Here is an 8,031-nt window from a genome sequence, read left to right on the forward strand (position 1 = left end):
TTTCTATCCTTGATCTGATTCCGATTTTACCATCAGTTACATTATGCTGTTACTAAGACACCTATCAAATCCAACTGAGTGGCACCGCAAAACAATAATACCTACGTTATGAATCAATCTCATATCTTCCTGTGCAGTAAAATCGCGTATGTTGCGTAGAAAGGTACATATAAAAATACGTACTTTTTAAACTTCACGTTTCCACTTTCCAGGTTCTTCTTTGAACATTTAATGGATAATTTCCCAACCTCCGGTTCTTTGTTCTTATCAGAACGGTTATTGGACACTTTTCCAAACACCAGGTTTACACGTTCTACGTTGTTGTTTAAACGTCTCGAGTGTTAGAAACTACAAAATTCCTTTCATTTTCCTAACTTCCACTTATAAACATTTTTCTAGTGATTATAAGATGATGTATAGATATGTTTCTCCTTGGCGTATGTTACCAAAGACAACACACAATTATTCGACTACTGCGCTTGTATCTCAGCTCTCGCATTTTGCAACCAATTTTGTGTGTTAATGTGCTTAAAAATAAAATAAGAAGGGATACAATCAGGATATACGAGGATATATCCATATTATGAAACCTGTTAATACAGTCAGGATATACGAGGATATATCCATATTATGAAACCTGTTAATACAATCAGGATATACGAGGATATATCCATATTATGAAACCTGTTAATACAATCAGGATATACGAGGATATATCCATATTATGAAACCTGTTAATACAATCAGGATATACGAGGATATATCCATATTATGAAACCTGTTAATACAATCAGGATATACGAGGATATATCCATATTATGAAACCTGTTAATACAGTCAGGATATACGAGGATATATCCATATTATGAAACCTGTTAATACAGTCAGGATATACGAGGATATATCCATATTATGAAACCTGTTAATACAGTCAGAATATACGAGGATATATCCATATTATGAAACCTGTTAATACAATCAGGATATACGAGGATATATCCATAACCTGTTATACTACTTTCTCTCAGTAGTGAATAAAGAAATAAATTATAATACTCGAAAGTTATTTGTCGAGGGTAATTTTCTTGTTCAGTAACCCAGTTTTAAAAAGGTTGGTTCAACTTTTCAGAACCTTGTGAATATCTTGCAGGTGTCCCCCGCCGGGACAGCGGTCTGTTTACGAACTTACAACGATAAAACCAGGATCTCGATTACCCTTAATAGTCACAGCAGATGGTTTGATTTGGTTTGTTTTTGAATTTCGCGCAAAGCTACACGAAGGCTATCTGCGCTAGCCGTCCCTAATTTTGCAGTTTAAGACTAGAGGTAAGGCAGCTAGTCATCACCACCCACCGCCACCTCTTCGGATACTTTTTTACTAATGAATAGTGGGATTAACCGTTAGATTATAACGCCCTCACCGCTGAAGGTGTGATCATGTTTGGTTTGACGGGGAATCGAACCCGCGACACTCAGAATTGATAAATAAAATGTGCAACCAACGTAGTTTATTATATAATAGAGTTTAGTGGCGAATATTGCACTAATCGAAATGCATCACTAACATGGATGTTTAGTACTAAGATAAAAAAATAGAAAGAAACCATAGGACATAAAGGTTCGGTCTCTATGGGCTGAGTGAGGCCTAATGACTAGCTTGTATGGATACCAATCGGTTGCCCACTGCTGTCAAAACGAGATCTGCACTTTGGTGCTGTAACAGGGCTGATGAAATCCCAGACAAAAGTAGCCCAAACGACGGAGGTGTGTGCTGTTAAATGGTTGGCTTCTCTCTCTAGAGCTGACAAAAGGCCCTAACGTGTGTTCATAGTAATGAAACTCACTCGTGGCCACGCTTTTCATTGTGGCTGTGAGGAACCTATTTTGCATAACAACAGACGATCTTGAATACATCAGTAACCGTATGTTAGCTTTCTTTGTTAGGCCTAAAAACTGGTAATTAACTAAGAGTTGTTATTGATTCAGATTACTTAACTACCTGCCCACGTGGAGAACACTTTTAGCTTTAGGATTTTAGTTGTTCTTAGTTAATGGGAAGATTAATTATTATTAGTGGACGATGAAATTAGTTGTTATTAGTTAATGGTGAGAATAGTTGCTGTAAGTTGATGGTGAAATTAGTTGTTATTAGTTAATGGTGAGAATAGTTGTCATAAGCTGATGGTGACATTAGTTGCTATAAGTTGACGGTGAAATTAATTGTTATTAGTTAATGGTTAGAATAGTTGTCATAAGCTGATAGTGACATTAGTTGCTATAAGTTGATGGTGAAATTAGTTGTTATTAGTTAATGGCGAGAATAGTTGTCATAAGCTTATGGTGACATTAATTGCTATAAGTTGATGGTGAAATTAGTTGTTATTAGCTGATGGTGACATTAGTTGCTATAAGTTGATGGTGAAATTAGTTGTTATTATTGTTTGTTAGCTAATGGTGAGATTAGTTGTTATTCAGCTTTGTTAATTTTAGATGAAGAAACTGTACAGATTTGTGACGATGACAGGAAAACATTATATTACTGTAACCTATACGGTAATTGTATTGTGAAATACTGAAACCAATAATCCAGAGCGCAGATAGCCCTTTGTGTTACTTCAAACAAACAAACTTTAGTGACGTCTTTTATGTGATATTTAGTTTCGGAGAAAACGTATCCATAGAAGTTGTTTTTTGTTTTTTTTACGGATACCACTCATGTATATAAAAAAACTGAACTTTAAATTGTGTAACCACGTTGGTATTGTGGACATATGTTTCTCTAGGTGAAAGTGGTGAAGTTAATTTAAGTGTGTGCTTTTTTATCGCTAAGCCACATCGGACTATCGACACAGAAATGAATTATTGTTATAATGTTCAAACCTATGATGGACGGTAATGACCAGCGCACATAATCCTGTTGAAGTTTTGCGCAAAATTCCAACAAATCCAATCCATGTTTATTAATAACGAATATTAAAAGCATAATTAAATTCATAATGTCAAAATTTTAGCCCTTTGTAAGATAAGATGAACCAGCCGAACAAAAGCGAGACAAATACAAGTTGTTTGAAGGTGTTAGAAAACAAACAGTTACTATTAATAGTGTGAAAAATAACTAATGTGTGCGTAAGCATTTATATTTTACAAGCAGAGTGTGGGCGACGAACCAATCCGGATCATTACATGTTTAAGCTTCCTGACGAGAGGGATTAGTCTCAAACACACGTCTTCCAGTGATTAACAAGAGTGGACGTAACGTTGGTGTCACGAGCTCGTTGGGACTTACTTGTTTCTCCAACTAGTTTGTTCAGATGGTTTATAAACAGGATTTTAACACGAGTTTTGTAAAGGACTAATTCTGAATATAGAATCAAAGAATGCTGGGAAAGATAAAAAAAAACTTCGAAAATAGGAAAAAACTGTTGAACTGGAAAGTGTTATTGAAAATCCTTGGTACTAACGTATCTCAAAGGTCATCAATACCGAGATAACCTATAAGACAGAAGAACCATTTTGTTTTTGTTGAAAAAACACTTTCTCACTCTTAGTTAAAAAAAACGTTTATAATTGCATATTGTAAAGTATTTTAAAAACACACCTCAATAATATGATTAACAGTTTACTCAGGCATATGGTACACCCTTCCCCTTGAGTGTCATCCCATATTAACTTAGAACTTGGAATTTTTAATAGTCAGTAGATTACAGAAAGAACACGAGTATCTTCACTTGAAGTGTGTTAGTGTTAGAAATCGATAAGTTAACGAACAACAAACGGAATCTTATAGGTTATCTTGTACGTCAGCTATAAAATTGTAGCTTAAATCATTTTTATGTAGAACAGGATAAGACATTAGTTTAATCATTTTTATACAGAATAGGATAAGACATTAGTTTAATCATTTTTATGTAGAACAGGATAAGACATTAGTTTAGTCATTTTTATACAGAACAGGATAAGACATTAGTTTAGTGATTTTTATACAGAACAGGATAAGACATTAGTTTAGTCATTTTTATGCAGAACAGGATAAGACATTAGTTTAGTCATTTTTATATAGAACAGGATAAGACATTTGTTTAATCATTTTTATACAGAACAGGATAAGACATCAGTTTAGTCATTTTTATACAGAACAGGATAAGACATCAGTTTATTCATTTTTATACAGAACAGGATGAGACATTAGTTTAATCATTTTTATATAGAACAGGATAAGACATTAGTTTAATCATTTTTATACAGAATAGGATAAGACATTAGTTTAATCATTTTTATGTAGAACAGGATAAGACATTAGTTTAATCATTTTTATGTAGAACAGGATAAGACATTAGTTTAGTCATTTTTATACAGAACAGGATAAGACATTAGTTTATTCATTTTTATACAGAACAGGATAAAACATCAGTTTAGTCATTTTTATACAAAAAGGATAAAACATCAGTTTAATCATTTTTATACAGAACAGGATAAGACATTAGTTTAATCATTTTTATGTAGAACAGGATAAGACATTTGTTTAATCATTTTTATACAGAACAAGATAAGACATTAGTTTAGTCATTTTTATGCAGAACAGGATAAGACATTAGTTTAGTCATTTTTATATAGAACAGGATAAGACATCAGTTTAATCGTTTTTCTATGGAACAGGAAAGACATTAATTTAATCATTTTTATATGGAGGAGGAGAAGACACCAGTTTAGTCATTTTATATAGAACAGAATAAGGGATTAGTTTAATCGTTTTACATAGAACAGAATAAGACAATACTTTGGTCATTTTTATATAGAGTATGTTTGTTTTTGTTTAAGCACAAATCTGCACAAAGGGTCATCTGTGCTCTGCCCACACGGAGTATCGAAACCTGGTTTCTAGTGGTATTATATAAAACAAGAAAATACATTAGTCTAATCGTTTTTATATAGAGCATGATAAGGCATTAATTTAATGATAAACTTGTTTTTGATTCTTTAGAACTATTTACCTAAACAAAATAAATATTTGGATTAAATGAATTTTCAGGGTGTTGATTATTCGGCATATTTTAAAACGAGTTTCAGTGAGACAATAATAGTGATAACCATAAAATCCGAGTCGATGATTTTCATTGTTATGAGAGCCAAGTATTCTGTATGAAAGATATATATATATATAAAGAACTGACTGTACTGCTACTATACGGGAAACAAAGAACGTTTGATATTTAACAAGGCACTAGTGTAAAATATAGATTTAAAGCCTTGAGCTATTATTAGAAATATATAGATTAAACTAAATAACTAAACTATGACCTAAGTTCTCAACAAACCAGAGGTTGAAGTATAAGACTTTTAATAAATACAGGATGACACTGAACGCTGTGAGCAACAGGAATTTCAAGTGTAATACATTTTGAAATAAAGAATGACATCGAATACTGTGAACAGACTTATAAGATCGGTATTTGACACATTTTGTAATAAAGGATGACATCGAATACTGTAAACAGATTTATAAGGTCATTATTTGACACATTTTGTAATAAAGGATGACATCGAAGACTGTAAACAGATTTATAAGGTCATTATTTGACACATTTTGAAATAAAGGATGACATCGAATACTCTGAACAAACTTATAAGATCGGTATTTGACACATTTTGAAATAAAGGATGGTATCGAATACTTTAAACAGACTTATAAGATCGGTATTTGACGCATTTTGAAATAAAGGATGACATCAATTATTCTGAACAGACTTATAAGGTCATTATTTGACACGTTTTGAAATAAAGAATGACATCGAATACTCTGAACAGACTTATAAGATCGGTATTTGACACGTTTTGAAATAAAGAATGACATCGAATACTCTGAACAGACTTATAAGATCGGCATTTGACACATTTTGAAATAAAGGATGACATCGAATACTGTAAACAGACTTATAAGGTCTTTATTTGACACATTTTGAAATAAAGGATGACATCGAATACTGTAAACAGACTTATAAGGTCTTCATTTGACACATTTTGAAATAAAGTATGACATCGAATACTGTAAACAGAGTTATAAGGTCTTTATTTGACACATTTCGTAATAAAGGATAACATCGAATACTGTGAATAGACTTATAAGGTCATTATTTGACACATTTTGAAATAAAGTGTAATTCTGAACACTTTGAAGAAACTTTAAATTTAAAATATTACGCTTTAAAAAAAAAAGATGACATGGAACACATTGAACAAGTGCTTGGTTTTGCGGATTGTTGGAAATATAACACTAATATTTGAAAGACTGAAAGATTTATCTTAAACACTGAAAGGAAGAGACATTGTCTTTTCTTTCAATAAAATACATTGTCTTTTCTTTAAATAAAATACATTGTCTTTTCTTTAAATAAAATACATTGTCTTTTCTTTCAATAAAATACATTGTTAACGGAGAATTATTTGTAGTAAGTTGGACAGATGATTTGTTTGGAGACACTGATCAGATGTGGAAGATTTAAAAACAATATTTCAGTATTCAAAACAAAAACAAATATACAATGGAACCCCTCTAAAGCAGCCACCTTCGGAACTAACTGGCCTGATTAGAGAGGTTCCACTGTATTTATTACAAGAATAAAAGAGAGGAAGTCTGTGAACAAAACCAAGTTTAATGAAACAAGGTATAGGAAATAAAAATTAATAAAAATCGTCGAAAACTAAGAAATTTAAATTAAATGGAATATGATAGAAGGTAAAGAAGGTCAAAACAGAAATCACAAAATCGAAAAGACTTCATGAACCAAATATGTCCAAATTCATGGAAATTAACCATAAGGAATTTTTTTAACATCAGAGATAAATAAAATCTTAGGATAGGGGTAGGAAACATGAAGGATAAGAAACAGAGGCTTGTATTTAATAATTATGAAATGACTAGGTTATTAAATTCTGCTTTCTCTTTAGTTTTTACAAAAGATGACTTAGCAGTATTCTTCATCTCAAACAAGTTATAGATGAAGCAAACTTGAACAAAAATTGTATAAATTGAAAACTTCTTCAAATAAAATTGGGAAGTTTAAATAATTATAAAGTTCCTGGACCAGAAAATATTTTCCTGAGGGTTTTAAAGCAGGTCAAGAATTGGATACGTGAGTCCCTTGCCACATTTTTATATAACCTCTTCAACTGTGGACAAGTGCCAACAGATTAGAAGTTAGCTAATGTCACTCCATTCTTCAAGGGAGGTAATAGAGGTTGTCCAGTGGTTAGAGGTCTGTTAGTCTGACATTAGTTGCGGGAAAAGCTTTGAAAAGTCTGATAAAAGAGACTTTGCTGAATTATTAAATAAAATTTTGAATTTTATTGGATAGTGTATGTGGTTTCACTAAGGAAACATCTCGGCTAACAAATCTTTTTGAAAATGTTGCTGTATGTGTGAGAGTATAGATTTAGTGTTGCGAATTTTCAGAAAGTATTTGACAAAGCGCTACGTAAAAGGCTTCTAAAGAAACTTGTATCTTTAGTTGTGGGCTGTATGTTAACTAATTGGATAGAGAAGTTGCTGGATGGAAGATAGCAGATGGTTGCTATAGATGGAGTTCTGTTAAACTGAATTTATGCCACAAATGTGGTATCTCGGGGCTCAGTCTTTGGACCATCAGTTTTATTGATTGGCATTAATGACACATACGAAGGTATGGTCAATAAATTACTTAAATTTGTTAATGATGTTGAGGGTGTCGCTTCTTTACAAAAGGATTTAAATCTTTTAGTGAGTTGGGTAAATAAACGGCAGATGAGTTTTAATTAAAATAAATGTAAGTTATTGCATGTGGGTTGTGCTAATGTGAATTATAAGTGTAATTTTGATGGGAGTAGTATTAACAGTGTCATGAAACCTTGATGTAATGTTGGTCAGTCTCAAAAGACATCCATGCAGTGTACTATTGCTGGTAATAGGGCAAATAGGATGTTAGGTTTTAAGTACAGAAATATTGAATACAAGTCTGAAGATATTATAATTTCATTGGTTATCTATAACCATATCTA

Source organism: Tachypleus tridentatus, chromosome 2 (genome assembly GCF_004210375.1).
Source record: "Tachypleus tridentatus isolate NWPU-2018 chromosome 2, ASM421037v1, whole genome shotgun sequence".
Classification (NCBI taxonomy): domain Eukaryota; kingdom Metazoa; phylum Arthropoda; class Merostomata; order Xiphosura; family Limulidae; genus Tachypleus; species Tachypleus tridentatus.